This window comes from Camelus bactrianus, chromosome 27, assembly GCF_048773025.1.
Source record: "Camelus bactrianus isolate YW-2024 breed Bactrian camel chromosome 27, ASM4877302v1, whole genome shotgun sequence".
Taxonomy (NCBI): domain Eukaryota; kingdom Metazoa; phylum Chordata; class Mammalia; order Artiodactyla; family Camelidae; genus Camelus; species Camelus bactrianus.
In genome coordinates, this window is record NC_133565.1 from 228,833 (window position 1) to 251,392 (window position 22,560).

The following is a 22,560-nucleotide window of genomic DNA, read 5'->3' on the forward strand; positions in this document are numbered from 1 at the left end:
TCAAGGATCATTCAGAACGCATCGACCAATTATCGCTGTTAGCATGTACACAACACACTTGTGTTCAGAAAACAGACGCGTGCATTAATATTCATAGATAGTGATCCAGAAGTGCATATCGTGAGCCAACACAAATGACGGTTTTGAATAAGTGTGGGTCATAGAACGGGATATAGACTTACAAGTCTTCCAATAGGATGAACGAATGCCTAATTCTACCCTAGGTAGAGAAGAAATGGCATAAGCCTATAACAAATACAAGTCACTCTGCAAAACTGAACTAAGTGCAAAAGAGACAGACAGGAAAGTGCACGTTGGGATTGGTTTCATTTCTAGGAATTTCAGCCCCAATGAAACAAATGGATCCATGTTCTGAGAGTGTGAGTGTTTCAGCAGATAGCAACAGACGGATATGTAATCTGGGTGAATGGATATTACACAAACATGAATTTCCTTGAGTGGGTCTCTGTGTACTGTGAACTGTTAGAAAGTTTAAAGAGGTGTGAATCCATAAACTGAACATGGACACACTTCCCTCCGTTTGTACTGTGTATACAGATCTGAAGAAAAGGAAAGAGGGAAGAGGAAAGGACCATGGGACCCTTCTGGATAGAATCACATTTCCCTTAGGAAACTCTCGTCTAATGCAGCATCACCTCCAACACGAACTTGATGCATTAACCACTGGGGATGGCAGTTACCGGCTGGAATCCAGGTGGAATGTTGGTGTGTACCACGAGGCTTGTTGCGGCTGGTGGATCCAAGGTAACTGGGCAGAATTCTGTGGATGGATCTGTTTGATAGTGGGTCTGCTGCCCTATGTGGAGATTGGCTTAGGTATTTTGTACGGGAAATTGAGTAAGTTCGAGATACTGCTGCTGCCCCAAGACCTGAGTTCACGGGTCAGTTTCCAGAATCTGAAAGGGCGGACAGTGGAAGATCTGCCTGTCATCAGCTTTCTGGTGAGGCTCCGAGGTATTTTCAGACTTGCCCAGTCCTGTTGACGTTGACTTTATGGGAGACACGAAGAGAAGCTGGCAGAAAATCTGGCTGCATGGATTGAGGAGATGTGCGGACACATTGATGAAAGTTGTTCTGCTACAGTGGAGAATATTTTCATGGAGACATCTCTAGAGAATACCAGGCTCGAAAGACATTCATGAGAGCTACAGTAACTCGCTGATACTGCCAGAAACATACGGAGAGTCTACGTGCCCTTGAGAAAGTTACTCGATTGTCAGCTCCAAGAACGGGTCCAAGATTCCTGACATCTAAAATAGAAGAGATGGCAGAGATGATATAAGCGATCATGTTCTTGGAAGAACTCGTGAGAACCCACACATCCCAAGGGGCATTTACGAATCATTCAGACCGAAACGCACCAAGTCCAGGTAAGCCTATTCCCACGTTTGTGCCCAGCTATCAATCACATGCTCTTCCCTCCACTCCACTCAGGCATCCATTTCAAAGGATCAGAACCTGAGCTGCAATGAATCCAGTAGGAGGAGAGCAAGCCCCTACTTGAATCAGAGTTCCTCCTCCTTCACACTTGGTGAACAAATTGAACACCATAAAGGTCAAATAATCTCGACTGAAATAGTTAGGAATTTAATACTTAGCTCACACAAAGAAATGATGACCTTCCCCTAGATTCAGGAAAAGCTGGGGTTATGTAAACTTTGGGCTGAACATGGTGTGGGAAGTGAGGGGAATCTTTGAATGAACTTGAAAATGTATTAGGCCTCAGTTTCTCAAGACAGTACAGGAAAATATTCGAACTCAGATAGTGAACTGAACTGTAAAATTCGCCAAAAACATTAAAGACACAGGTTATGTGGACAGTCATTCACTTCCGTCAATCCCCGGGATCACTATTTCTTTGAGGTGCAGACTTGGTTGTATTAAATTGCATTACCCATCATGATCTGATGATTAAGCCTTCTCAGCACTGATAGAAGAGCACCTGGTTCTCAATAGACTAGAATAGATGCAGCAGGATTCTCATAGTTAAATGCCTCTAGGTGCTTTTGGGATCAAGCCTAAATGTGTATATTCTGCTTAGATTTTCTCGTATATTCCTAGAGAGGAATGATACCCCTTGAAATGCCAACATTGCCTATTATGTGTCATTGGGAATAAAGGGCACCAGGTGCACAAGGGAAACCCAGGATGGGGGTTATTTCATGGTTCCAATAGGTATTTCATTGTTCCTTTTGTTGTTGGAGGCTTCAAGAGAAAAGAGATGGCATGACCCCTTCAAACTTTTGGACTGCTATTTTACATTGAGTCTGTCTGTTTTTTCCTTAGAGCTGACAAAATCTTACAGAAATTGTCAAGTCTGGCTTCTAGGTTGATTTGGTAATTTTCAAATACTAACTTCACTTTCATATAAATCCTAAAACATGTAAATCGATACTGTTAACTTTCTTAAAGACTGCAACTGACTTGTCAACTTATGGTCAATCCTGGAATCTTTAGAAAAACCTTCCGATGATGGCTGTAAAAAACGGAGCGAAAGAAATATCCAATTTCTGTGAATTATTTGTGAAAAGTGTTGATTTGTCGATGCCCAGTAGGAGGAGGAGCAGTGCAAACGGCTCCCACTAGCTACCATACACAAAATATTCTAAACAACCACTCACCCAGCCCTTGGCAAGGATAATTTCCTAAGAGTGGTCTGTTACTTCCAAAGACAGGATGAGGCCTAAGATAAACTGGAAGCAGGAAAAGTCAAAGTAGAAAATGTAACCAGTGCAGGATCTGACTTCTGGTAATGCAGCATTAAAGGTGAAACTCTGTTTTACTTGGAAGCACACTCTCAAGCCAGCAGCAGGCATGGGATTGAAGGTGATGCACTGAGTATTAGCAGAGTGCACAGCAGATTCTTGGCTGACAGAACTCAAAGAAATCAGCTCAAAATATCCCCACAATTGAATCTGAGACCAAGATACGAGCTGCCAAATCTGAGCTAGCAGAGTTAGCGGAAAAAGAGTGGTAGGACGGCGGATGATGGCTCTCGCACAACTCAGGGATCTAGAGTGCCTTGTGGGTTTTGGTGGGTACTTTCAAGAGAGCAAAGAGAGCTGTGAACTCAGTGAGAGAGCAAACGCACTGGCTCTTGAAGTTGAGTTTATCGATATGTAATAAGGCCACATCAACTGCATCTGCAGGTCTAGGGTCCAATTTGACATTTTGCCAATACAGCACGTGTGGGGCTCAATCAGATGTATCATGCATCTGAACTGAGTGTTCCTGTGTGCATTGGGTTTGAAATAATTATTAAAAGATTTAGGATCTGCTACATTCATAACCTGGATTGGGATTACAATCTGGTTTGAGGCAGAGGATGGGGAACAGCTCAGTGGTTGCATTCGTGATCCCATAACTCAAGAATGAGAGAACTAGGAACAGTGGTCAAAGTCCACAGCATGAGAGGATGAAGCATTCCTTACAGCATTATCACCAAAATGCAGATGCTACATTTTGGACGGCACTGACCGGGTACTGAACCGAGGACACATAGGTCGGCCAGCGGGATCACCCCAGCAGGCCCTGAATTATGACATCCATACATATGTTTCCACTGGTGTTTCTGTAGACAGAGAAGCTCTGGGAAGGACTGGTAACATTAGGACATTCCCATGGCAGTAGAAAGTACAAGCGCACTCTCTGTTGGCTGTTTAGGAGACACTTCAAAATGACATACAGAAGAATGCAGAGCTGAAACCCTATAGAAGCTTCATTTCCACTAGAGGAAGTGCCCTGTGCCCTGACAGAATTGTGAGATTAGTGTAATAAAAGTGAGGTTCTACTAACTGAAACATTATGGTGTGTTCATCACATCAAAGACAACACCAGGATTTAGAAATATACAAGACAACACACACAGGAACAGATCATGGCTACAAGGTCTAGGGAAAATTGACCTCAAAGAAATACCTTGGAATTCTGTACACAAAAAAGACTAAAGTATGCACTTAACCAAGCCCTATTAGTCTATATTAGATACATGATATTACATGACCTGTAGAGTAAAGAAGTATAGTAAAAGAAACAGGAAGTACCATTTTCAGTTCCAAAGAGATTGAAGGCCCAAAAAATAAGCTTTCAAACAACTAGACGGCAAAACGATACCAGAGCAAGCTCTGAAAGTGGAGGTGAGGAAATCACTGATGAACCATAGTGCCTCAGAATCACAAAAGGCAGAATACCAGAAAAGGGGAAGGGAAACTCTAAAGAAGAACACAATAGTATCAGAAAACTCAATGGATGAGATAAAAACTTGGCTAAAGTGAATCCTAAGCTGACTACTTAATGAAGATGGACTCATGAATAGCTGAGAAGACAGGGGAACAGAAATCCCTCCATCAGAAGAAGACACAGAAAAGCAAGTGCAAACCAACGCTAACAACAATGTTGAATCCTGGGTTAAGAAAAAGCAGGTATGTATAGGACTCATAGGATTCCCAAATGGAAAAGCAAGTGATAAAATAGTATATTCTGAAAAGAAATTTGTAGAAAAATCAGAATGAAACTTGCTTAAAGACAAGAAAGTATCATCTATATGAATTCAGGAAGTACACAGCGTCCAAAAATGTCTAATACCAATAGACCAACAAGAAGCAGTAGAATTCAAATAAACAAATTTCATGATCATCCCAGTGATGTAAAATGCACCTCGAGGAAAGCAACTTAGTCACAAAAGTACCTCCAGAGGGGGTTCATCTGATATCACGGCAAAAATTTTGCAGCACGGGGAGGAGTGCCAGGACATAGACCATATCCTGAATGAGAAAAAGCTGCAATCTAGAGTAGCCTATGCCAAATGACCGCCGTTTATAGCAAAGGCAGAGCTAGGGAAATTCACTGACCGGCAAACCTTAAAAGAATTCAGCAGTTTGAGGCTGATCCTAAAACAAAAATTGAGAATCCTACCCTGAGTAGAAAAGTAGCAAGATGAAATGGAAATAACAAAACCATTATTTGAAATGCAAGAAGAGCCTGAGTTGCAAAGAAGTAAGAAGAATAAGGCAAGGAGGACATCAAAATCCTAAAGATGGGAGAGGGTAGCAGGAAATCATAGGTGATTTTAAGCACTATTTTAAGTGAATAAGCTTACATGACTGTCTGTCTGAAGCAAAGGGAGAGATGAATGGCATAATGTGTTTGCAAAATAAACAATCAGACAAACAAACAAACACCAAAAGGTTACAGTTGGCTGACATATACCAAACCAACATGATTATTCAATACAAAATACTCAAAGTGATGTCGTTTCAATCAGCACGCATTGAAATATTATCGCTGTTAGCATGTACTCAACACACTTGTATTCAGAAATCAGACGCGTGCATTAATATTCATAGATACTGATCCAGAAGTGCATATCGTGAGCCAACCCAAATGACGGTTTTGAATAAGAGTGGGTCATAGAACGGGATATAGACTTACAAGGCATCCAACAGGATGAACGAATGCCTAATTCTACCCTACGTAGAGAAGAAATGGCATAAGCCTATAACAAAGACAAGTAGCTCTGCAAAACTGAACTAAGTGCAAAAGAGACAGACTGGAAAGTGCACATTGGGATTGGTTTCATTTCTAGGAATTTCAGCCCCCATGAAACAAATGGATACATGTTCTGAGACTGTGGGTATTTCAGCAGAAAGCAACACACGGATATGTAATCTGGGTGAATGGATATTACACAAACATGAGATTCCTTGAGTGGGTGTCTGTGTAATGTGAACTGTTAGAAAGTTTAAATAGGTGTGAATCCATAAACTGAACATGGACACACTTCCCTCTGTTTGTACTGTGTATACAGATTTGAACAAAAGGAAACAGGGAAGAGAAAAGGAAATGAGACCCTTGTGGATAGAATCACAATTCCCTTAGGAAACTCTCGTCTATTGCAGCATCACACCCAACACTGACTTGAAGCATCAACCAATGGGGATGGCAGTTACCGGTAGGTTTCCTTTGTGGAATGTTGGTGTGTATCACGAGGCTTGTTGAGGCTGGTGGATCCAAAGTATCTGGGCAGAATTCTGTGGGTGGATCAGTTTGATGGTGGGTGTGTTGCCCTATGTGGGATTGGCTTAGGTCTTTTGTTCGGGAATCTGAGTAAGTTCGAGATATTGCTGCTGCCAAAAGACCTGAGTTCATGGGTCAGTTTCCAGAATCTGAAAGGGCAGACAGTGGAAGATCTGCCTGTCAACAGCTTACTGGTGTGGCTCCGTAGAATATTCAGACATATCCATTCTTGTTGACGTGGACTTTATGGGAGACACGAAGAGAAGCTGGCAGAAACACTGGCTGAATGGATTGAGGAGATGTGCGGACACATTGATGAAAGTTGTTCTGCTACAGTGGAGAATATCGGCATGGAGACATCTCTAGAGAATACCAGGCTCGAAAGACTTTCATGAGACCTACTGAACCTCGCTGATACTGGCACAAACATACGGAGTGTCAACGTGCCCTTGAGAAAGTTACTCGATTCTCTGCTCCAAGAACGGGTCCAAAATTTCTGACGTCTAAAAGAGAAGAGATGGCAGAGATGATAAAAGCGCTCATGGTCTTGGAAGGGGTCGTGAGAATCCACACATCCCAAGGGGCATTTATGAATCATTCAGACCGAAATGCACCAAGCCCAGGTAAGCCTATTCCCACGTTTGTGCCTAGCTATCAATCACATGCTCTTCCCTCCACTCCACTCAGGCATCCATTTCAAAGGATCAGAAACTGAGCTGCAATGAATCCAGTAGGAGTAGAGCAAGCCCCTTCTTGATTCAGAGTTCCTCCTCCTTCACACACGGTGAACAACTGTGAAATCCTTAATGTTCAAATACTCTTGACTGAAATAGATAGGAATTGAATACTTAGCTCACAGAAAGAAATGATGACCTTCACCTAGATTAAGGAAATGCTGGTGTTATGTATTATTTGGGCTGAAAGGAGTGTGGGAAGTGAGGGGAATCTTTGAATGAACTTGAATATGTATTAGGCCTCAGTTTTCAAGACACTACAGGAAAATATTAGAAGTCAGATAGTGAACTGAAATGTAAAATTTGAAAACACATTATAGACACAGTTTATGTGGACAGTCATTCAGTTCCGTTTAGCCGCAGGTGCATTATATCTTGGAGGTGCAGACTTGGTTGTGTTAAATTGCTTTACCCAACATGATCGGCTGATTAAGCCTTCTCAGCACTGAAAGAAAAGCACTTGGTTTTCTATAGCCTAGCATATCTGCAGCAGGTTTCTCATAGTTAAGTGCCTCTAATTGCTCTTTGAATCAAGCCTAAATGTGTATATTCTGTTTAGATTTTCTTGCATATTCCTAGAGATGAATGTTATACCTTTAAATGACAACAGTGCCTATTATGTGTCATTGGGATTAAAGGGCACCTGGTGCACAATGGAAACAAATTTGCGGGTTATTTCATGGCTCCAATAGGTATTTCATTGTTCCTTTTGTTGTTGGAGGCTTCAAGAGAAAAGAGTTGGCATGTCCCCTTGAAACATTTGGACTGTTATTTTACATTGAGACTGTCTGTTTTTTCCTTAGAGCTGACAAAATCTTACAAAAATTGTCAAGTCTGGCTTCTAGGTTGTTTTGGTTATTTTCAAAAACTAACTTCACTTTCATATAAATCCCAAAACACGTAAATCGATACTGTTAACTTTCTTAAAGACTGCAACTGACTTGTCAATATAAGGTCAAAGCTGGACTCTTCGGGAAAACCCTCAGACGATGGCTATAAAAAAACGGAGCTAAAGAAATATCCAATTTCTGTGAATTATTTGTGAAAAGTGTTGATTTGTCGATGCCCAGTAGGAGGAGGAGCAGTGCAAACGGCTCCCACTAGCTACCATACACAAAATATTGTAAACAACCACTCACCCAGCCCTTGGCAAGGATAATTTCCTAAGAGTGGTCTGTTAGTTCCAAAGACAGGATGAGGCCTAAGATAAACTGGAAGCAGGAAAAGGCAAAGTAGAAAATGTAAGCAGTGCAGGATCTGACCTCTGGTAATGCAGCATTAAAGGTGAAACTCTGTTTTACTTGGAAGCACACTCTCAAGCGGGCAGCAGGCATGGGATTGAAGGTGATGTGCTGAGTATTAGCAGAGTGCACAGCAGATTCTTGGTTGACAGAACTCAAAGAAATCAGCTCAAAATATCCCCACAATTGAATCTGAGACCAAGATACGAGCTGCCAAATCTGAGCTAGCAGAGTTAGCGGAAAAAGAGTGGTAGGACGGCGGATGATGGCTCTCGCACAACTCAGGGATCTAGAGTGCCTTGTGGGTTTTGGTGGGTACTTTCAAGAGAGCAAAGAGAGCTGTGAACTCAGTGAGACAGCAAACGCACTGGCTCTTGAAGTTGAGTTTATCTATATGTCCTAAGCCACATCAACTTCATCTGCAGGTCCAGGGTCCAATTTGACATTTTGCCAATACAGCACGTGTGGGGCTCAATCAGAGGTATCATGCATCTGGACTGAGTGTTCCTGTGTGTGTTGGGATTGAAATAAGTATTAAAAGATTTAGGATTTGCTACATTCATAACCTGGATTCGAAATACACTCTGGTTTGAGGCAGAGGATGGGGAACAGCTCTGTGGTTGCTTTCGTGATCCCATAACTCAAGAATGAGTGAACTAGGAAGAGTGGTCAAAGTCCACAGCATGAGAAGATGAAGCATTTCTTACAGCATTATCACCCAAATGCAGATGGTATATTTTGGATGCACTGACAGGGTACTGCACCGAGGACACATAGGTCGGCCTGCGGGATCACCCCAGCAGACCCTGAAGTATGACATCCATACATATGCTTCCACTGGTGTTTCTGTAGACACCGAAACTCTGGGAAGAACTGGTAACATTGGGACATTCCCATGGCAGTAGAAAGTACAAGCTCACAATCTGTTGGCTGATTTGGAGACACTTCAAAATGACACACAGAAGAATTCAGAGATGAAAACCAATAGAAGATTCATTTCCACTAGAGGAAGTGCCCTGCGCCCTGTCAGAATTGTGAGATTAGTGTAATAAAAATGAGTTTCTACTAACTGAAACCGTATGGTGTGTTCATCACAAAAAAGACAACACCAGGATTTAGAGATATACCAGACAACACACACAGGAACAGGGCATGGCATCAAGGTCTTGGGAAAATTGTCCTCACAGAAATACCTTGGAATTGTGTACACCAAAAATACTAAAGTTTGCATTTAACCTAGCCCTATTAGTCTATATTAGATACATGATAGTACCTGAAATGTAGAGTAAAAGAAGTATAGTAAAAGAAACAGGAAGTACCATTTCCAGTTCCAAAGAGATTGAAGGCCCAAAAAGTAAGCTTTCAAACAACTAGACGGCAAAACGATTCCAGAGAAAGCTCTGAAAATGGAGGTGAGGAAAACACTGATGAACCACAGTGCCTCAGAATCACAAAAGGCAGAATACCAGAAAAGGGGAAGAGAAACTCTAAAGAAGAAACCAATGGTATCAGAAAACTCAATGGATGAGATAAAAACTTGGCTAAAGTCGATCCTAAGCAGACTACTTAATGCAGATGGACTCGTGAATGGCTGAGAAGGCAGGGAAACAGAAATCCCTCCATCAGAAGAAGACACAGAAAAGCAAGTGCAAACCAACGCTAACATCACTGTTGAATCCTGGGTTAAGACAAAGCAGGTAAGTATAAGATTCATAGGAATCCCAAATGGAAAAGCAAGTGATAAAATAGTATATTCTGAAAAGGAATTTGTAGAAAAATCAGAATGAAACTTGCTGAAAGCCAAGAAACTATCATCTATACGAATTCAAGAAGTACACAGCGTCCAAAAGAGGTGGAATACCAATAGACCAACAAGAAGCAGTAGAATTCAAATAAACAAATTTCATGATCATCCCAGTGATGTAACATGCACCTCGAGGAAAGCAACTTAGTCACAAAAGTACCTCCAGAGGGGGTTCAGCTGATATCTCGGCAGAAAATTTGCAGCACGGGGAGGAGTGCCAGGACATAGACCATATCCTGAATGAGAAAAAGCTGCAATCTAGGGTAGCCTATGCCAAATGACCGCCATTTATAACAACGGCAGAGCTAGGGAAATTCACTGACCGTCAAACATTAAAAGAATTCAGCAGTTTCAGACTGATCCTAAAACAAAAATTGAGAATCCTACCCTGAGTAGAAAAGTAGCAAGATGAAATGGAAATAACAAAATCATTATTGCAAATGCAAGAAGAGCCTGAGATGCAAAGAAGTAAGAAGAAGAAGGCAAGGAGGACATCAAAATCCTAAAGATGGGAGAGGGTAGCAGGAAATCATAGGTGATTTTAAGCACTATCTTAAGTGAATCAGCTTACATGACTGTCTGAAGCAAAAGGAGGGATGCATGGCCTAATGTGTTTGCAAAATAAACAATCAGACAAACAAACAAACACCAAAAGGTTACAGTTGGCTGACATATACCAAATAACCATGATTATTCAAGACAAAATACTCAAAGTGATGTCAAGTTTCATTCAGCATGCATCGACCTATTATCGCTGTTAGCATGTACTCAACACACTTGTATTCAGAAAACAGACGTGTGCATTAATATTCATAGATACTTATCCAGAAGTGCACATCGTGAGCCAACCCAAATGACGGTTTTGAATAAGAGCGGGTCATAGAACGGGATATAGACTTACAAGTCTTCAAACAGGAAGAACGAATGCCTTATCATACCCTACGTAGAGAAGAAATGGCATAAGCCTATAACAAAGACAAGTAGCTCTGCAAAACTGAACTAAGTGCAAAAGAGACAGACTGGAAATTGCACGTTGGGATTGGTTTAATTTCTAGGAATTTCAGCCCCCATGAAACAAATGGATACATTTTCTGAGAGTGTGGGTGTTTCAGCAGAAAGCAACAGAAGTATTATGTAATCTGGGTGAATGAATATTACACAAACATGAGTTTCCTTGAATGGGTGTCTGTGTAATGTGAACTGTTAGAAAATTTAAATTGGTGTGAATCCATAAACTGATCATGGACACACTTCCCTCCGTTTGTACTGTGTATACAGATTTGAACAAAAGGAAACAGGGAAGAGAAAAGGAAAATGGGACCCTTGTGGATAGAATCACATTTCCCTTAGGAAACTCTCGTCTAATGCAGCATCACCCCCAACACTGACTTGATGCATCAACCACTGTGGATGGCAGTTACCGGTTGGATTCCAGGTGGAATGTTGGTGTGTATCACGAGGCTTGTTGTGGCTGGTGGATCCAAGGTAACTGGGCAGAATTCTGTGGGTGGATCTGTTTGATGGTGGGTCTGCTGCCCTATGTGGAGATTGGCTTAGGTCTTTTGTTCGGGAAGCTGAGTAAGTTCGAGATATTGCTGCTGCCCAAAGACCTGAGTTCACGGGTCAGTTTCCAGAATCTGAAAGGGCAGACAGTGGAAGATCTGCCTGTCATCAGCTTACTGGTGAGGCTCCGAAGTATCTTCATACTTGCCTATTCCTGTTGACGTCGACTTTATGGGAGACACGAAGAGAAGCTGGCAGAAACACTGGCTGCATGGATTGAGATGTGCGGATACATTGATGAATGTTGTTCTGCCACAGTGGAGAATATCGGCATGGAGACAGCTCTAGAGCATACAAGGCTCGAAAGACTTTCATGAGACCTACTGATCCTCGCTGATACTGGCAGAAACATACGGAGAGTCAACGTGCCCTTGAGAAAGTTACTCGATTCTCTGCTCCAAGAACGGGTCCAAGATTCCTGACGTCTAAAAGAGAAGAGATGGCAGAGATGATAAAGCGCTCATATTCTTGGAAGAGGTCGTGATAATCCACATATCCAAAGAGGCATTTATGAATCATTCAGACCGAAATGCACCAAGCCCAGGTAAGCCTATTCCCACGTTTGTGCCTAGCTATCAATCACATGCTCTTCCCTCCACTCCACTCAGGCATCCATTTCAAAGGATCAGAACCTGAGCTGCAATGAATCCAGGAGGAGGGGAGCAAGCCCCTGCTAGATTCATAGTTCCCCCTCATTCACAAGCGGTGAACAACTGTGAACTCCTTAAAGTTCAAATACTATCAACTGAAATAGATATGAATTGAATACTTAGCTCACACAAAGAAATGATGACCTTCCCCTAGATTAATGAAATGCTGGTGTTATGTATTCTTTGGGCTGAAAGGAGTGTGGGAAGTGAGGGGAATCTTTGAATGAACTTGAATATGTATTAGGCCTCAGTTTTTCATGACACTGCAGGATAATATTAGAAGTCAGATAGTGAACTGTACTGTAAAAGTCGAAAACACATTATAGACACATGTTATGTGGACAGTCATTCACTTCCGTCAAGCCACGGGTGCACTATATCTTGGAGGTGCAGACTTGGTTGTGTTAAATTGCTTTACCCAACATGATCGGCTGATTAAGCCTTCTCAGCACTGATAGAAAAGCACCTGGTTTTCTATAGCCTAGCATATCTGCAGCAGGTTTCTCATAGTTAAATGCCTCTAATTGCTTTTTGAATCAAGCCTAAATGTGTATATTCTGTTTAAATTTTCTTGTATATTCCTAGAGAGGAATGTTATACCTTTAAATGACAACAGTGCCTAGTATGTGTCATTGGGATTAAAGGGCACATGGTGCACAAGGGAAACAAAGTTGTGGGTTATTTCATGTTTCCAATAGGTATTTCATTGTTCCTTTTGTTGTTGGAGGCTTCAAGAGTAAAGTGTTGGCATGTCCCCTTCAAACATTTGGACTGCTATTTTACATTGAGACTCTCTGTTTTTTCCTTAGAGCTGACAAAATCTTACAAAAATTGTCAAGTCTGGCTTCTAGGTTCATTTGGTTATTTTCAAAAACTAACTTCACTTTCATATAAATCCCAAAACACGTAAATCGATACTATTAACCTTCTTAAAGACTGGAACTGTCTTATCAATATAATGTCAATGCTGTAGTCTTAGGACAAACCATCAGACCACGGCTGTAAAGAAAAAGGAGCGAAACTAAAATCCAATTTCTGTGAATTATTTGTGAAATGTGTTGATTTGTCGATGCCCAGTAGGAAGAGAACAAGTGCAAACTGCTCTCACTAGACACCATACACAAAATATTGTAAACACACACTCACCCAGCCCTTGGCACATGACACTTGACTAAGAGTGGTCTGTTACTTCCAAAGACAGAATGAGGCCTCAGAAAAACTGTAAGCAGAAAAAGGCAAAGTAGAGAATGGAAACCAGTGCAGGATCTGACCTCTGGTAAAGGAGCATCAAAGGTGAAACTCTGTTTTCCGTGGAAGCACACTCTCAAGCGGGCAGCAGGCATGGGATTGAAGGTGATGTGCTGATTGTTAGAAGAGTGCACAGCAGAAGCTTGGCTGACAGAACTCAAAGAAATCAGTTAAAAATATCCCCACAATTGAATCTGAGACCAAGATCCAAGCTGCCAAATATGAGCTAGCAGAAGCAGCGGAAAAAGAGGGATAGGGCTACGGATGATGGCTCTCGCAGAACTCAGGGATCTCGAATGCATTGTGGGTTTTGGTGGGTTCTTTCAAGAGAGCAAAGGAAACTGTGAACTCAGTGAGACAGGAACAGCACTGGCACGTGAGGTTGAGTTTATGATATGTCCTATGGCCACATCCACTGCATATGCAGGACCAGGTTCCAATTTGACATTTTGCCAATAGAGCACAAGTGGGGCTCAATCAGAGGTATCATAAATCTGGACTGAGGGTTCCAGGGGGCGTTGGGTTGGAAATCAGTATTAAAAGATTTAGGATCTGCTACATTCATAACCTGGATTGGAATTACACTCTGGTTTGAGGCAGAGGATGAGGAACAGGTCTGTGGTTGCCTTCCTGAACCCATTACTCAAGAATGAGAGAAATAGGAAGAGTGGTCAATGTCCACAGCATGAGAAGATGAAGCATTTCTTACAGCATTATCACCCAAATGCCGATGCTACATTTTGGATGGCACTGACAGGGTACTGCACCGAGGACACATAGGTCGGCCTGTGGGATCATCCCAGCAGTCCCTGAAGTATGACATCCATATATATGCTTCCACTGGTATTTCTGTAGACAGAGAAGCTCTGGGAAGTACTGGTAACATTGGGACATTCCCATGGCAGTAGAAAGTAAAAGCGCACTCTAATTTGGCTGTTTTGCTGACACTTCAAAATGAAATACAGAAGAATGCAGAGCTGAAAACATATGGAAGCTTCATTTCCACTAGAGGAAGTGCCCTGCGCCTTTTCAGAATTGTGAGATTAGTGTAATAAAAAAGAGGATCTACTAACTGAAACAGTACGGTGTGTTCATCACAACAAAGGCAACACCAGGATTTAGAGATATAACAGACAACACACACAGGAACAGGGCATGTCTTCAAGGACTAGGGAAAATTGTCCTCATAGAAATACCATGTAATTACGTACACCAAATTGTCTAAAGTTTGCATTTAACCAAGCCCTATAATTCTATATATGATACATGATATTACCTGACCTGTGGAATAAAAGAAGTATAGTAAAAGTAACAGGAAGTACCATTTTCAGTTCCAAAGAGATTGAAGGCACAAAAAATAAGCTTTCAAACAACTAGATGGCAAAACGGTACCAGAGTAAGCTCTGAAAATAGAGGTGAGGAAAACAGTGATGAACCACAGTGCCTCAGAATCACATAAGGGAGAATACCAGAAAAGGGGAGAGAAACTCTAAAGAAGAACCCAATAGTATCAGAAAACTCAATGGATGAGATAAAAACTGGGCTAAAGTCAATCCTAAGCAGACTATATAATGCAAAGGGACTCGTGAATGACTGTGAAAACAGGGGAACATAAATCCCTCCATCACAAGAAGACGACACAGAAAAGCAAGAGCAAACCAACGCTAACATCACTGTTGAATCCTGGGTTAAGAAAAAGCAGGTAAGAGTAGGACTAATAGGATTCCGAAATGGAAAAGCAAGAGATAAAATAATAAATTCTGAAAAGGAATTTGTAGAAAAATCAGAATGAAACATGCTGAAAGCCAAGAAAGTATCATCTATACGAATTCAGGAACTACACAGCGTCCAAAATTCTTGGAATACCAATAGACCAACAAGCAGCTGTAGAATTCAAATAAAAAAATTCATGATCTTCCCAGTGATGTAAAATGCACGTCGAGGAAAGAAATTTAGTCACAACATTACCTCCAGAGGTGTTTCAGCAGATATCTTGGCAGATATTTTGCAGCACGGGGAGGTGTGCCAGGACATAGATCATATCCTGAATGAGAAAATGTTGCAATCTAGGGTAGCCTATGCCAAATGACCTCTGTTTATAACAACGGTAGAACTAGGGAATTTCACTGACCGGCAAACCTTAAAAGACTTCAGCAGTTTGTAACTAATCCTAAAACAAAAATTGAGAATACTACCCTGAGTAGTAAAGTAGCAAGATGAAATGGAAATAACAAAACCATTATTGCAAATGCAAGAAGAGCCTGAGTTGCAAAGAAGTAAGAAGAAGAAGGCAAGGAGGACATCAAAATCTTAAAAATGGTCGAGGGTAGCTGGAAATCATAGATGATTTTAAGCACTATCTTAAGTGAATCCGCTTACATGACTATCTGTCTGAAGCAAAAGGAGAGATGCATGGCCTAATGTGTTTGCAAAACATATAAACAATCAGACAAACAAACACCAAAAGGTTACAGTTGGCTGACATATTCCAAACAACCATGAATATTCAAAACAATATACTCAAAGTCTTTTCAAGGATCATTCAGCACGCTTCGACCCATTATCAAGGCTAGCATGTACTCAACACACTTGAATTCAGAAAACAGACGCGTGCATTACTATTCATAGATACTGATCCAGAAGTGCATATCGTGAGCCAAACCAAATGATGGTTTTGAATAAGTTTTTGTCATAGAACGGTATACAGTCTTAGAAGGCTTCCAAAAGAATGAATGAATGCCTTATACTACCCTACGTGGAGAAGAAATGGCATAAGCCTATAACAAAGAAAAGTAGCTCTGCAAAACTGTACTAAGTGCAAAAGAGACAGACAGGAAAGTGCACGTTGGGATTAGTTTCATTTCTAGGAATTTCAGACCCCATGAAACAAATGGATCCATTTTCTGAGAGTGTGGGTGTTTCAGCAGAAAGCAACAGAAGGATATGTAATCTGGGTGAATGGATATTACACAAACATGAGTTTCCTTGAGTGGGTCTCTTTGTACTTTGAACTGTTAGAAACTTAAATAGGTGTGAATCCATAAACTTAACATGGACACTCTTCCCTCCGTTTGTACTGTGTATACAGAACTTAACAAAAGGAAAGAGGTAAGAGAAAATGACCTTGGGACCCTTGTGTTTAAAATCACATTTCCCTTTAATAACTCTCGTCTAATGCAGCATCACCACCAAAAAGGTCCTGATGCATCAACCAGAGGGGATGGCAGTTACCGGTTTGATTCCAGGTGGAATGTTGGTGTGTACCACGAGGCTTGTTGCGGCTGGTGGATCCAAGGTAACTGGGCAGAATTCTGTGGGTGGATCAGTTTGATGGTGGGTCTGCTGCCCTATGTGGAGATTGGATTACGTCTTTGATTGGAACCTAAGTTCGAGATAATGCTGCTGCCCAAAGTCCTGAGTTCACGTGTCAGTTTCCAGAATCTGAAAGGGCATATAGTGGAAGATCTGCCTGTCATCAGCTTACTAGTGAGGCTCCGAAGTATTTTCAGACTTGCCCAGTCCTGTTGACGTCGACTTTATGGGAGACACGAAGAGAAGCTGGCAGAAAAAATGGCTGCATGGATTGAGGAGATGTGCGAACACATTGATGAAAGTTGTTCTGCTACAGTGGAGAATATCGGCATGGAGAAATCTCTAGATCATACCAGGCTCAAAAGACTTTCATGAGACCTACTGAACCTCGCTGATACTGGCAGAAACATACGGAGTGTCAACGTGCCCTTGAGAAAGTTACTCGATTCTCTGCTCCAAGAAAGGGTCCAAGATTCCTGACGTCTAAAAGAGAAGAGATGGCAGAGATGATAAAGCGCTCATGTTCTTGGAAGAGTTCGTGAGAATCCACAAATCCCAAGGGGCATTTACGAATCATTCAGACCGAAATGCATCAAGCCCAGGTAAGCTTATTCCCAGGTTTGTGCATAGATATCAATCACATGCACTTCCCTCCACTCCACTCAGTCATCCATTTAAAAGGATCAGAACCTGAGCTGCAATGAATCCAGTAGGAGGAGAACAAGACCCTTCTAAAAACAGAGTTCCTCCTCCTTTACAATCGGTGAACATCAGTGAAATGCTTAAAGGTCAATTAGTCTCGACTAAAATAGATAGGAATTGAATACTTAGCTCACACAATGAAGTGATGACCTTCCCCTAGATTCAGGAAATGCTGGGGTTATGTATTCTTTGGGCTGAAAGGAGTGTGGTAAGTGAGGGGGAATCTTTAAATGAACTTGAATATGTATTAGGCCTCAGTTTTTCAAGAGAGTACTTGAAAATATTAGAAGTCAGATAGTGAACTGAACAGTAAAATTCGCCAAACATATTAAAGACACAGGTTATGTGGACATTCATTCACGTCTGTCAAGCCCCGGGAGCACTATATCTTGGAGGTGCAGACTTGGTTGTGTTAAATTGCTTTACCCAACATAATCGGATGATTAAGACTTCTCAGCAATGATAAAAGAGCACCTGGTTCTCAATAGACTAGCATATCTGCAGCAGGTTTCTCATAGATAAATGCCTCTAGGTGCTTTTGGAATCAAGCCTAAATTTATATATTCTGTTTAGATTTTCTTGTATATTCCTAGAGAGTAATGATACCCCTTGAAATGCCAACATTGCCTAGTATGTGTCATTGGGAGTAAAGTGAACCACGTGCACAAGGGAAACACAGGTTCTGGGTTAATTCATGGTTCCAATAGTTATTTGATTGTTCCTTATTTTTGTTGGAGGCTTCAAGAGAAAAGAGTTGCCATGTCCCCTTCAAATTTTTGGACTGCAATTTTACATTGAGACTGTCTGTTTTTTCCTTAGAGCTGACAAAATCTGGCAGAAATTGTCAAGTCTGGCTTCTAGGTTGATTTGGTTATTTTCAAAAACTAACTTCACTTTCATATAAATCCCAAAACACGTAAATCGATATCATTAACTTTCTTAAAGTCTGCAACTGCCTTATAAACCTAAGGTCAAAGCTGGAGTCTTTGGACAAACCATACGACGAAGGCTGTAAAAAAACGGAGTGAAACTAATATCCAATTTCTGTGAATTATTTGTGAAAAGTGTTGATTTGTCGATGCCCAGTAGGAAGAGAACCAGTGCAATATGCTCTCACTAGCTACCATACACAAAATAATGTAAACACACTCTCACCCAGTACTTGGCACAGGACACTTGACTAAGAGTGGTCTGTTACTTCCAAAGACAGGATGAGGCCTCAGAATAATCGGAAGCAAGAAAAGGCAAAGTAGAGAATGGAAACCAATGCAGGATCTGACCTCTGCTAATGGAGCATCAAAGGTGAAACTCTGTTTTCCGTGGAATTACACTCTCAAGTGGGCAGCAGGTACGGGATTGAAGGTGATGTGCTGAGTGTTAGAAGAGTGCACAGCAGAAGCTTGGCTGACAGAACTCAAAGAAATCAGCTCAAAATATCCCCACAATTGGATCTGATACCAAGATCCGAGCTGTCATATCTGAGCTAGCAGAAGCAGCGGAAAAAGAGGGATAGGGCTACGGATGATGGCTCTCACAGAACTCAGGGATCTCGAATGCATTGTGGGTTTTGGTGGGTTCTTTCAAGAGAGCAAAGGAAACTGTGAACTCAGTGAGACAGGAAAAGCACTGGCACGTGCGGTTAAGTTTATCGATATGTCCTATGGCCACATTCACTGCATCTGCAGGACCAGTTTCCAATTAACATTCGGCCAGTAGAGCACGTGTGGGGCTCAATCAGAGCATCATGCATCTGGACTGAGGGTTCCAGATGGTGTTGTGTTTGAAATCATATTACAAGATTTAGGATCTGCTACATTCATAACCTGGATTGGGATTACAGTCTGATTTGAGGCAGAGGATGCGGAACAGCTCTGTGGTTGCCTTCGTGAACCCATTACTCAAGAATGAGGGAACTAGGAAGAGTGGTCAAAGTCCACAGCATGAGAAGATGAAGCATTTCTTACAGCATTATCACCCAAAAGCAGATGATATATTTTGGACGGCACTGACAGGGTACTGCACCGAGGACACATAGGTCCGTCTACGGGATCATCCCAGCAGGCCCAGAAGTATGAAATCCATACATATGCTTCCAGTGGTGTTTCTGTAGACAGAGAATTTCTGGGAAGAACTGGTAAAATTGGGACATTCCCTTGGCAGTATAAACTACAAGCGCACTCTATGTAGGCTGTTTCGGAGACACTTCAATGTGACATACAGAAGAATGCAGAGCTGAAAACATATAGAAGCTTCATTTCCACTAGAGGAAGTGCCCTGCGCCCTTTAAGAATTGTGAGATTAGTGTAATAAAAATGAGGTTCTACTAACTGAAAGAGTATGTTGTGTTCATCACAACAAGGGCATCACCAGGATTTAGAGATATACCAGACAACACACACAGGAACAGGGCATGGCATCAAGGTCTAGGGAAAATTGTCCTCACAGAAATACCATGGAATTGCGTACACCAAAAAGTCTAAAGTTTGCAATTATCCAAGCCCTTTAAGTCTATATTACATACATGATAGTACCTGAAATGTACAGTTAAAGAAGTATAGTAAAAGAAACAGGAAGTACCATTTTCAGTTCCAAAGAGATTGAAGGCCCAAAAAATAAGCTTTCAAACAACTAGACGGCAAAACGATACCAGAGCAAGCTCTGAAAATGGAGGTGAGGAAAACACTGATGAACCACTGTGCCTCAAAATCACAAAAGGCAGAATAACAGAAAAGGGGAAGAGAAATTTTAAAGAAGAAACCAATAGTATCAGAAAACTCAATATATTTGATAAAAACTGGGCTAAAGTCAATCCTAAGCAGACTACATAATGCAGAGTGACTCGTGAATGACTGTGAGTTTAGGGGAACAGAAATCCCTCCATCAGAAGAAGACACAGAAAAGCAAGTGCAAACCAAAGCTAACATCACTCTTGAATCCTGGGTTAAGAAAAAGAAGGTAGGAATAGGAAACATAGGATTCCCAAATGGAAAAGCAAGAGATAAAATAATAAATTCTGAAAAGGAATTTGTAGAAAATCAGAATGAATCTTGCTGAAAGCCAAGAAAGTATCATCTATACGAATTCAGGAAGTACACAGCGTCCAAAAGAGGTGGAATACCTATAGACCAACAAGCAGCTGTAGAATTCAAATAAACAAATTTCATGATCATCCCAGTGATGAAAAATGCACCTCGAGGAAAGCAACTTAGTCACAACAGAACCTCCAGAGGGGTTTCAGCTGATATCTCGGCAGAAATTTTGCAGCACGGGGAGGAGTGCCAGGACATAGACCATATCCTGAATGAGAAAAAGCTGCAATCTAGGGTAGCCTATGCCAAATGACCGCCGTTTATAACAACGGCCGAGCTAGGGAAATTCACTGACAAGCAAACCTGAAAAGAATTCAACAGTTTGAGACTGATTCTTAAACAAAAATTGAGAATCCTACCCTGAGTAGAAAAGTAGCAAGATGAAATGGAAATAACAAAATCATTATTGCAAATGCAAGAAAAGCCTGAGTTGCAAAGAAGTAAGAAGAAGAAGGCAAGGAGGACATCAAAATCCTAAAGATGGGAGAGGGTAGAAAGAAATCATAGGTGATGTTAAGCACTGTCTTAAGTGAATCAGCTTACATGACTGTCTCTCTTAAGCAAAAGGAGAGATGCATGGCATAATGTGTTTGCAAAACAGACAATCAGACATACAAACAATCACCATAATGATACAGTTTGCTGACATATACAAAACAAACATGATTATTCAAGACAAAATACTCAAAGTGATTTCAAGGATCATTCAGCACGCATCGACCTAATATCGCTGTTAGTATGTACTCAACACACTTGTATTCAGAAAACAGACGCTTGCATTACTATTCATAGATACTGATCCAGAAGTGCATATCGTGACCCAACCCAAATGACGGTTTTGAATAAGAGTGGGTCATAGAATGGGATATAGACTTACAAGTCTTCCAACAGTACGAACGAATGCCTTATCATACCCTACGTAGAGAAGTAATGGCATAGCCTATAACAAAGACAAGTAGCTCTGCAAAACTGTACTAAGAGCAAAAGAGACAGACAGGAAAGTGTACGTTGGGATTGGTTTCATTTCTAGGAATTTCAGCCCCCATGAATCAAATGGATCCATGTTCTGAGAGTGTGGGTGTTTCAGCAGAAAGCAACAGACGGATATGTAATCTGGGTGAATGGATATTACACGAACATGAGTTTCCTTGAGTGGGTCTCTGTGTACTGTGAAATGTTAGAAAGTTTAAAGAGGTGTGAATCCATAAACTGATCATGGACACTCTTCCCTCTGTTTGTACTGTGTACACAGATCTGAACAAAAGGAAAGAGGGAAGAGAAAATGAACATGGGATCCTTCTGGATAGAATCACATTTCCCTTAGGAAACTCTCGTCTAATGCAGCATCACCCCCAACACATTCTTGATGCATCAACCATTGGGGATGGCAGTTACCGGTTGGATTCCAGGTGGAATGTTGGTGTGTACCACGAGGCTTGTTGCGGCTGGTGGATCCAAGGTAACTGGGCAGAATTCTGTGGGTGGATCAGTTTGATTGTGGGTTTGCTGCCCTATGTGGAGATTGGCTTAGGTCTTTTGTTCGAGAAGCTGAGTAAGTTCGAGTTACTGCTGCTGCCCAAAGACCTGAGATCACGGGTCAGTTTCCAGAATCTGAAAGGGCAGACAGTGGAAGATCTGCCTGTTATCAGCTTACTGGTGAGACTCCGAGGTATTTTCAGACTTGCCCAGTCCTGTTGAAGTCGACTTTATGGGAGACACGAAGATAAGCGGGCAGAAAATCTGGTTGCATGGATTGAGGAGATGTGCGAACACATTGATGAGAGTCGTTCTGCTACAGTGGAGAATATCGGCATGGAGATATCCCTAGAGGATACCAGGCTCAAAAGACATTCATGAGACCTACTGATCCTCGCTGATACTGACAGAAACATACAGAGAGTCAACATGCCCTTGAGAAAGTTACTCGATTCTCTGCTCCAAGAACGGGTCCAAGATTCCTGACGTCTAAAAGAGAAGAGATGGCAGAGATGATAAAAGCGCTCATGTTCTTGGAAGATGTCGTGAGAATCCAAACATCCCAAGGGGCATTTATGAATCATTCAGACCGAAATGGACCAAGCCCAGGTAAGCCTATTCCCAGGTTTGTGCCTAGCTATCAATCACATGCTCTTCCCTCCACTCCACTCAGGAATCCATTTCAAAGGATCAGAACCTGAGCTA

General features: G+C 41.6%; 1 long non-coding RNA gene across 1 annotated transcript; it reads right to left on the reverse strand.

Annotated features, from left to right (window-relative positions):
* Positions 1–710: 710 nt before the first annotated feature.
* On the reverse strand, positions 711–22,339 carry LOC141575240 (uncharacterized). The gene is made up of 4 exons (XR_012502679.1): positions 21,775–22,339; positions 11,237–11,803; positions 5,970–6,539; positions 711–1,271 (listed from the first exon to the last, which is right to left on the reverse strand). It is a non-coding gene; the product is annotated as an uncharacterized LOC141575240 (long non-coding RNA).
* Between the last annotated feature and the right edge of the window lie 221 nt (positions 22,340–22,560).